Genomic DNA, 10,488 nt, shown 5'->3' with positions numbered 1-10,488 from the left:
CATTGGCACACAAAAACACAGTTTTTGAATACTCGTAGAGGATAGAGACAGAAATGGGGAGCAGGATGCCCATTAAACTAGCTGCACTCTGTCAGTGCGTGCGTGAAAAATTACGTTAAAAAAGAAAGGGGCACTTCTACAACAGCGATGCATACTATGGGCAAAAACGAAGGCTGTTGGCTGCAGGTTTCTAGGTTAAGAAATCCGATTCCAGCCATGAAATCAATGTCTCAGTGATAATGTTACTCTAATGTATGTCTGGGAGAATGACAAGACACACGTACACACGTTTGAAGTTTGACGGTCGTAGACATGAGTACAGAAGCTAGTCAGGGTGCAGGGGATTTTTTTTTGGGGGGGGGGGAGGGGGGTGAGATTGGCTTACTAAAGACATAATATTTTGCGCACCACACCTTCTCTACCGCAGGGAGAGTATGCCTTCCCCCCTACTTTTTCTGTCCTTCTTTCCAGCCGAATTGTCACCTGCGGGCGTTGGTGGGTGCTCTGGTGTGGTTTGCTCCTTCTTTCCTTTCAGGAATATTATATCGGCCTGATCTCTCCTCCTTCTTTTCTGTGTTTGTAGCTCTCTTGTAAGACCTATAAACCTTCGGCACTTACATGGCCCTATTGTATTGTAGGTACTGTAAAACTCTTACAAAAAATAACGAACTAAAGTGTTGGATCCTCCTTTATGTATAGACAGGCAGTAAAGTTAGTTGGAGCAATAGAAATACGATAATAGAAACAGAACAAGGAAACGTACGAGTATTCTTCATAAATTATAGACTTTGGCAACGTCAAGAAAAAAGCATGGGAGTCACACACACGATGACCTGAACGAAAACTTACCCCCAGAAACTGCCGGTCTAGGTAGCACACTTTGCCTCAGAAAAAAATACAGCGAATTCAGCTTAGCTGATATAATATGCCTGATAGGAAAGAAGGAGCGAAACACACCAGAGCACCCACCAACCACCCGCAGGTGACACTTCAACTGGAAAGAAGGACAGAAAAAGTAATAGGAAAGACCTACTATCCCTGTGGTAGAGATGGTGTGGTGCGCAAAATGATATGTCTTCAGTAATAGAAATACGATAATAGAAACAGAACAAGGAAACGTACGAGTATTCTTCATAAATTATAGACTTTGGCAACGTCAAGAAAAAAGCATGGGAGTCATAGACACACACGATGACCTGAATGAAAACTAACCCTCAGAAATCGCCGGTCTAGGTAGCACACTTTGCCTCAGAAAAAAAATACCCCGGGAAGTTGAATTCAGCTTATCCCAAACGTTACTTCTACTACTGTTTTTCTATTTACTCAGCCTTCTGTCTGAAAAATAAGAGATAAACTGTTACATCCCCTTCCCCACCTCATCGCCACCTCGCCCAATCCCTTCGCTCCCATTCCACCCCCATCCAATACACTCACTTATAAGCCAGAACCGTTATACACGGACACACACATACTTACACACTCACAAACACAAACACATACATAAAAAGTTTTTACCCTGCCTCTTTCACACACAGACACATACAAACAAAGCCACACACAGAAACAGATACACACACACATATACACAAAAGGACGCGTATACATACACTAACACACCTAAACACAAACACATATCCAAGACCTTTTATACACATATAGACGCACAAACACTCACACAAACATACACATACAAGTACAATCATGTCTATTGTTATTGACTCTCTCTCTCTTTCTCAGACGAGACGGTGTGTGAGAAATTCGGATCCTTGCTGTGAGCGTGTGTTGTACTTCAGATAAGGAAAATGCGACGGTCCCCACGCTTGGATCAGCTTAGCTGGAGATTGGGTGAGCCGCCTTTATTATCCTTCGTTTGTCCAGTGTCCGCATGTTCGTTTGTTTTTAATCTGGCTTGCCCTTCTTCTTTTATCAAAGGCTTTTCGTTACTTAATCCAGTGTTTCTGTTACTCTCATGAAACATAATAATACTATTCATATTTTTTATTTTTATTGGCCTTGTTGATAGGATATTTTGTAATCATTAGTTACTCCTGGGATTTTTCATGATACATCAACTTTAAAGTTGGAGTTTGTACAATTTGTAAGTATGGAAAATAAGAGACAGGATAAACTTGAAGAAAATGGCATCAATTTAAAATCTATAAATCTGACCCCAATGTCGGTTCCCGGCCGATATCACCATTCTTGCGAGAAGTAACTCATTTTGTCAGCACGCCTCATAATTTGGTTTCTTCTGGCATCAGTGTCTGTGGTATCGTACTACGGGGTAAACGATTCAACACTCTAGTTATAAGATTTGAGTTCGATTCTTAGGAAATAATACATCGACAACCCATTGTAAGACTCTGTCATACGTCACTTTTCAAAATGTTGTATGGAGGAGTCTAACACCAAGAAGTTAGTTGATGTTTTATTTCTAGTCTCCCCCCCCCCCCCCCCCCCCCATTTCCCCTGCTGTTATTATGTTTTGTATCCCACTCTGCCAAGTCAGCCGTGAAGGGCAGGTTTGAAGAGGACTGTCACCTAAATTATGGTTTAGAAATTGTTTCTTTGGCGGTCTAGACCTACCACAATCACTCACAATCATTCGGTTCTTCTGATATAAGTGTTATCTTTACCTTTGTTATCGCGGTGCTGTTTTTTCCGAGCTGTTAGGATGCTGTGTTCTTCTTCCCCTCCTCCTCCTCCTCCTCCTCCTCCTCCTCCTCCTCCTCCTCCTCCTCCTCCTCCTCCTCCTCCTTCACCCTCCTCCTCCTCCCTCTCCCCCTCCTCTTCCTCCCATCCTCCTCCTCCTTTTCATCTTTTCTTCTTCTTCTTCTTCTTCTTCTTCTTCTTCTTCTTCTTCTTCTTCTTCTTCTTCTTCTTCTTCTTCTTCTTCTTCTTCTTCTTCTTCTTCTTCTTCTTCTTCTTCTTCTTCTTTTTCTTCTTCTTCTTTTTCTTCTTCTTCTTCTTCTTCTTCTTCTTCTTTTTCTTCTTCTTCTTTTTCTTCTTCTTCTTCTTCTTCTTCGTACTACTATCTGCAACCTCTTTGGCACAATTTAGATGGTTTCGAAAACCAACTGCTAGAGCGAAGCCTTTCAAGGCCAAATCCAATTTAAGGTGAGTGGGATGCACATTCCAGCGGACAGAAATGGGATACATGACAACGTACTTTTACAAAAAGTAATACCTTCCCACAAGGGAATCGAACTCAAGACTTCTATGTGAACGGCAAAGAGACTAATCCTGACATCATGGACGCCAGTTGGTGAAACGTTGTCTCACGTTTGTCTTCTTCAGTCGGTGTTCAGGGGCGGGAATCGTGCGATTGAAAGCGATTGAAAGTGAACTTACTCCACCCCCACCCTCCCTAACCCCCATCCTCCCAAATCCCCCTTCCGAGCTTGACTTTGTACGTAGATCAAGGATGTCATTTTCAGTCGTTATCACTCCAGGCAGAAAAGACACAATTAGCGACAGGGGTACCTATTACGTGTAGGGAAAAGAAATTGGGATGACGGGGGGGGGGGGGGGGGTGGTTGTTGTTTTCTTTGATTTGGTTCTTTTTGCGATGACACTACATCCATTTCTTGGCCTCATATCCTGTTTTTTATTTTTGGTTATATTTTGCACATATTTTTAAAGATATATACTTACAATTGTCATTGAATTTGCTTTATTGTAATATTTTTAAATTTAGAATATATCCAATCCTTCAACAACACACTGGAATAATTTAATAATCTAAAGAATATGGTTAGAATATAAGAGGTGATAAAATAAGGTTGCGTACTTCGTTCCAGACCCCCCCTCCCTCCAACTCTCCCTCCCACCAAAAAACAACAACCAAGAAACAAAAACAAAAAAGCAAAAAAAAAAACCCAACCAAAAACAAAAACGAACCAACAGAACAAAACGGCAACAATCAAAACGACAACAACAACAACAAAAACCCCAATCCAGACGAACAAGCAAAAAACGAATCAAAATGAAACTAATCTAGAATAACCCAAAACCGGAAACAAAGTGAGGTATATATAATGTTGAATGATATGTCATCGCATACGGAAGGCGTGGTAGTGTTTTATCCCCATGAATTAAAAACAAACAAACAAGTAACCCAAAACAAAACAAAGCGAAACAACCCTCCCACCCCCCAACCAAACCAACAACTCAGAAACAAAACCAATCTAAACTAGAGTAAAAAAGAAAATAAATCTGGATCCCGGAACAAAGGGAACTATAAACACTGTTGACACAATAAACGGCACCGCCTATAGAATGGTGTGGTGGTGTGATCCACAACGAGTCTGTTAATGATCTCATTATTCTGAACCCACTTTGAAGTGGTAACATGTTTGCTCTGCCGTAATCTGTTCATCTCACCCCTCCCCCCTCCCCGCGGGCCCAACCCTGTCGTCACTGTGTTCCCAAGTGTGCTCACTCTAGAGTCCATGTTTTGCCCTCTTTACTCATTATGTCATTTATTTTTTGGGCAAATCCTCCCCCCTCCCCTAAGAAAATAACGTTTAAGTAAATAGATAGATAAAACATTTAATACATGAAAGAAATCTTCAAAAACTTGAAACGTTTAAAAAGGAAAACAAAACAAAACAAACAAACAAATGCACTTCGTTTTCCATATCTTTGACCCAAAGACCTTTTATTCTTGTCTCGCTTACGTGAGCATAATCTAGCTCGATCTCCCCCCCCCCCTGATCACTCTCTCTCACTCTCACTCTCTCTCTCTCTCTCTCTCTCTCTCTCTCTCTCTCTCTCTCTCTCTCTCTCTCTCTTTCTGTCTCTACCCTCTTCTCTCTCCCCCTCTCTCTCCCCCTCTCTCTCCATCTCTCTCTCTCATAGATAGATAGATAGATAGATAGATAAATAGATAGATAGACAGATAGATAGATAGATAGATAGATAGACAGATAGATAGATTGATAGACAGATAGATAGATAGATAGATAGATAGATAGATAGATAGATAGATAGATAGATAGATAGATAGATAGATAGATAGATAGATAGATAGATAGATAGATAGATAGATAGATAGATAGATAGATAGATAGATATATAGATAGATAGATAGATAGATAGATAGATGGATAGGGACACACAAAGGTAAGAGAGAGACAGAGAGAGAGAGGGAGAGAGAGATAGAGAGAGAGAGGGGGGGGAAAGAGAGAGCGAGAGAGATAGATAGATAAACAGATAGAGAGACTGAGAGAGAGAGAAAAGAGAGAGAGACAGAGAGAGAGAGAGAGAGAGAGAGAGACAGTGAGAGTGAGAGAGAGTGATCAGGGGGGGGGGGGGATAGTGCTAGTTGTGTTGTGGTTAGAAATGCTTCCCAACTACGTTCTGCAGTTAATGGTGTGATATTATCAGAAGCTATCAGAATAAAATCATACTGTTTTTCAAATTGACGGCCAACAGTGTATGCCCTCTCCCCTTAAGTAGAAGCATTTGTAACAATTTGGCATTACAGCAAATTATATATTCCTAATGTGGATTGAAACAAGCTAGGTACATACTTCAACATAAGTTAAGGACCACCTTGACAGACAGCCCTGAATTTGTTAAAATCCGAAAAAAGACAGCAAGGAATATTTTTAAATTATTTGCTCTGATACTGTTAACGGGTAACCAATGCGTACTGCAAAGCTTCCTAAAAGGGCCAAATCCCTCTCGTACAGCACGGAAATCCTCGGGGAATTTGAGCCAAATTGACAGGTTTTTTTATCGACTTGCGTGCGACACCACGGACATTCCAAAGTTTAAAGTTCTGTGGCACGTCATAAACGGACGTACGGTCTCCAACTGTGCTCACGTTGGTGGCGGTATAAGCCGTCGTTTGCACAAAGGCCAAATTGCATCAACAAGCCACCAAGACGAAAGCTGAGCGATTTTGATCATACCAGAGCTATGGCATGGCTGCAGGATGGTGTTAGAGCCCGAGAAGTTGCCAGAAGGCTTGCAGTGTTACACTCTGTCATTGTCCGTTTGAGGCAGCGCCAGCAAGCCACTGGATCAGTTCAAGAACGCCCACGTGCCGGTCGAGCCAAGAAAACCACTCAGAGTGCTTGCAAATGGTCCTTAACTTATGCTGAAGTCTGTAGATCAGTTAATATCATGATGGACATTGGACTAGATGACACTGGCTTGAATCACTACAGCGGCATGTGGACTTTGGTTGCTCTTGTGAGTCTTTAAGAGTTTCCTCTTATCTAGCTCGGTTCTATCGGGGACGGACGTTAAATTCGGAAGCCTCACCTCTTAAATCACATTACAGTATTGGAAGGAGTATTAAATAGATACAACAATCAGTAAATTACTTGCTGTCACTTAAATGCATTAAACTGCCTTCCATTTCTTAATTGTTTCCTCTTTTAATCTACACCCTCTCTTTGAAGCAACCCTAAAAAGCAACAAAAGATACGATTTCAAGTTCTTAATAAGGAAACAAGTTACGGGCCGAACAGGAAATAATGTTGACAAATTTATAACTTGCTGAGATTACGTACACTATTTTGTCAGTCCTGATGCGCCCCTCGGCATAGGCAAACAAAGGAAAGAGGACACTTACGTTGTTTGTCCAAAGTTATCATGATCACACGGTCTTTATCAGTTCCTGTGCTGTTCTGTCTTTAATTCTCCAGTCCCCCCCCACTAAGCCTTTTTTTTTGGTTTACTGTAGTTATTTTTACCCCCCCCCCCAGACAGTTTAGATTATTTAAGAGACTGACTTCCGACCCTATCTGTCAAGGTCAACTTTGATTGAGAGGGATAAAACATCCCCGCAGAAAGACTGAGATACTCTCTGAAAATTTTCTCCTGAGATACTCTCTGCAAATTTTCTCCTCAATCGCGAATCAATCTAAGATCTCTTGCGAGCGACACAGATCTCGGTAACTGGACAGTAAAAACAGAAAAAAAATTGAGCCTTTTGTTTTGCCGGACTATTCCTTAGTGTGCTAGCTTGTATGCAGGTGGATTTGATCGCGTATGATAGTGTGTATGTATAATATAACTCGTCCAAATCAAATGCATCGTGTTTCTTTGCAGATAACTTTTGACCACGGCTAGCATCGGTTTTGTTCAAACGTTTACAAGTAATCTTGTATCAATTTGCCGTATACTTTATATATGATAAGTAAATGGTTCTGGCCCGAGTCTTTGTTAAAAGCATAATGTATTGAGTCAAGACATACAGTGAGACTCGTTTCGTTTCGCAATACTTTGTATTTTAAAGATATAAGAGGAAGTTGATTTGTCTTCTTTCTCTTTTGTCTACATTTCGTCTCCCTGCCTACGCATGGTTGTGCATACGTCTTTCTTGTGTCTTATTTGTCTGACTGTGTTTGTGACTATATTTTGTTCAAAGATGAGTCTATGAACTTCTACAATCCGCTCCCTAAATGTTGTGAAATGTGTCGATGAAGTCGTAAAAGTGGGTGATGGCGGGTGCTCTGGTGTGGTTTGCTTCTTCTTTCCTATCAAACATCTATCTCCTTATCTTTCCTTCTTCTTGTTTATGTTTGTTACTCTCTTGTAACACCTCTAACCGTCTGGCGCTCATATGACCTCATGCAGTTGCGAGTGCTGTGAAACCTCTACTAAAAAAAAAAAGAAGTAAAATGCGTAACTTAAGGAAAAAGGTGAACCCCAACAACCCGGAACACACTTGAGCAGGGTATGACTCACCCACTGTATAACACAAAGGAGTGCTGTTAGGGGGGGGGGGGGGGCGGCGGCAGAGTATTATTTCCCTCACTGAGGACACAAGCTCTGGTTATTCGACAATGCTTTCATATGCGCCGTTTTGAGACATAACTTTATTATTCAAACAGACTTTTCGATATTGCTTTCTTTAAATGAAACTTTAAGGGGAGGGGCTACAGCTGAAGACTTTCTCGCTTATCTATAGTGGATCAAAAGTTACCAAATTTCACATATATATCAAGTGCACAGTAAGAAGTCTTAAAATCCGCAATCAAATTTGAGAAAATTTTCATGGATACGGCGGCCATATTGGATTTTGTTGACATGTCTTACGTATATAATACCGCACTTATTTTACTTGGAAATACATTGTTTTTTATATGTATCTTAGCAAACAATAGATCTAAAAAATCTATGTGATGCGTTTTTCCTGAACCTACTAGAAACATTTTAATGAATTTTTATTCTGAAGTAGTATTCACGTTTGCAAAAAATATAAATCGTCAAAGTCCGCACTCCAAACACCACCAACAAAAAACTATTCCATATATCAGAAATTCATTACTCAGATTTTAAGTATTACATCTTTTCTTCATTTTGTGAAATTTTATGAAGATTGGATGAAAAATAGTGGAGTTATATTAAAAAGTATTATATAGAAAAACCACGTTTTGAGAAAACGGATGATATAGTAAAAATAAAAGATTGACTTTATGAGGAAATGGTGGGGACAAACGTCTCTGGTATGGGGAAAATTAAGGCTTCAAAGGGTTCCTATCCAAAGCAATAGTTGTACGAGAGGCTGAAAAGGCTAAAAATCGGGGCTTTCAGGATGTAGCTTACCCACCCCCCCCCTTTCCTTAAAAGGCATGCAACACAATGCATGCTATTAGTTACGCAAACGTGTATTTCCTATTAGTGTATGGTGGTTCGAAATGTACCTATGGCTTTTCGTCTGCTGCTGATAAGACAATTGTGATACTTCGTGGTAAATTAGGCGCTCGTCAAAATAATGAAATTTAAGATACTGGCATTGTTCCGCCAGTTTGGCAGTTTTAACTTTTGTTGTTGTTGTTTTCTAAGCCAACACCTTTTGTGTCCATTTTAAACACATTTATGAGAGGATTTTACTGGAAAAACGTTCATTAAAGACATAACACAGTGTAGATTTTCAATTTCCAAGGACCCCCAAGCTGTGGAATTCACCGAACTTTGGCAGGCACTTTCTCTCTAGTTTTATTTCTAAACTATGAGATCACCTATAGATGGCCATTTTTTTTGCTTCGAAAGATAGACAAATGAACAAGGTTTAATGTGATACCAATAACTTCATAAGCCCAAAAATTGGTTTGTGCCACATTCCACCACGTCGTGACACAAAAGTGTCCGGTACTTTCTTAAAGAGTTAACTCTTGGAGGACACGCGGCCTGGTCATTGAACAACGTTTGAACACACCCTTTTTGAGGGCACTTTAAAAAGAAGAACAGCTATGTTATTCATTCATATTTTTCGCGGATGGTTGAAGAACACAACTGATAGGTCCTACCTACTTTTTTATCCTCCCTCTGTTGTTCCTGTCTGTCTGTCTGAACTGTTCCTCAGCACTTAATAACTGTCCTTATGTCGATATGCCTATCTTACTCAAACAAACAAACATCAGATCTTTCTATTCCATTTTCTTTACCTAAAGGTTAGAAAGACAAGGAACGGCAAGCATACTATAAGATATGCAAATTGTGTTCCTGAATGATTGTTTGAAAATTATCGCAAAATTACAATAAACCTGCTTTGGTTGGACATATTACGCTCGTATGTGTCCGCTACGTCCTTAACGAGAAAAGTTGAAACGACCAAGCCACTGGCGTTTTAGCATCTTGATCTGTTAAGAATACCTTTCTGTATAATAATATTTATCCAACTGATTTAAATCACTTAGAGTAAACTCTTGCTAGTGGGTGGTTGGCGGGTGCTCTGGTGTGGTTTTCTCCTTCTTTCCTCTTAAGCATCTATCGTCCTTATCTCTCCTCCTTCTTTTTTACGTTTGTTGTTACTCTCTTGTAACACCTCTATTCTTCGGCACTTATATGACCTTATTGTGTTGCAAGTGCCGTAAAACTCTTTACTAAACTAAACTAAACTCCTGCTATATCCAATCTGAGCTGACTGGTACAGATAAAGCAAGTCTGTGGGTGGTTGGCGGGTGCTCTAGTGTGGTTTGCTTATTCTTTCCTATCAAACATCTATCGTCTTTATCTCTCCTCCTTCTTTTTTTGTGTTTGTTAGTCTCTAATACCATCTCTAATCTTCGGCACGTATATAACCTTATTGTGTTTCAAGTGCTGTAAAATAATTAGTAAAACAAAAGCAAGCCGGCAAATAGAAGGGGATACTTCATAGAAACTTTGGTTATCGTGCAGACATGGTTTGCGAGTGACAGCGAAGAACCTGACCACTTCACCCAGACGTTGCCCTGGTGGTATATTTAACAACGAACAGTCTTCGTTAACAGATATATACATATAACTTGAAAGCTGGCACAAAGTGAAGTGACCATTCATTAATCTCTCTCTAGCTCTTTTCATAAAACCAGAATAAAAGTTATTACAAAAGTATCAGGCGTGGTTTGATTGTGACTAGAGATAATGAGGAATGTATTCGTTATTACATGTCCTGTTGTTGTTGTTGCTGTTGTTGGTGTTCTTTTTCTTCTTCTTCTTCTTCTTTTTCTTCTTCTTCTTCTTCTTCTTCTTCTTCTTCTTCTTCTT

At 40.1% G+C, this 10,488-nt stretch overlaps 1 protein-coding gene across 1 annotated transcript in view; it reads left to right on the top strand.

Annotated features, from left to right (window-relative positions):
- The first annotated feature begins 1,610 nt into the window (after nucleotides 1-1,610).
- aplB (adenylate cyclase) overlaps nucleotides 1,611-10,488 on the top strand; it is a 118,763-nt gene continuing 109,885 nt past the window's right edge. Inside the window, exon 1 of the mRNA XM_013081609.2 lies at nucleotides 1,611-1,845. The gene's annotated coding sequence lies outside the window, so the exon portion shown is untranslated. The remainder of the gene's footprint in view (nucleotides 1,846-10,488) is intronic.

This window comes from Aplysia californica, unplaced genomic scaffold, assembly GCF_000002075.1.
Source record: "Aplysia californica isolate F4 #8 unplaced genomic scaffold, AplCal3.0 scaffold00138, whole genome shotgun sequence".
Classification (NCBI taxonomy): Eukaryota; Metazoa; Mollusca; class Gastropoda; order Aplysiida; family Aplysiidae; genus Aplysia; species Aplysia californica.
Note: the sequence above shows the minus strand (reverse complement) of the source record. Positions and strands in the feature narration are given on the sequence as shown.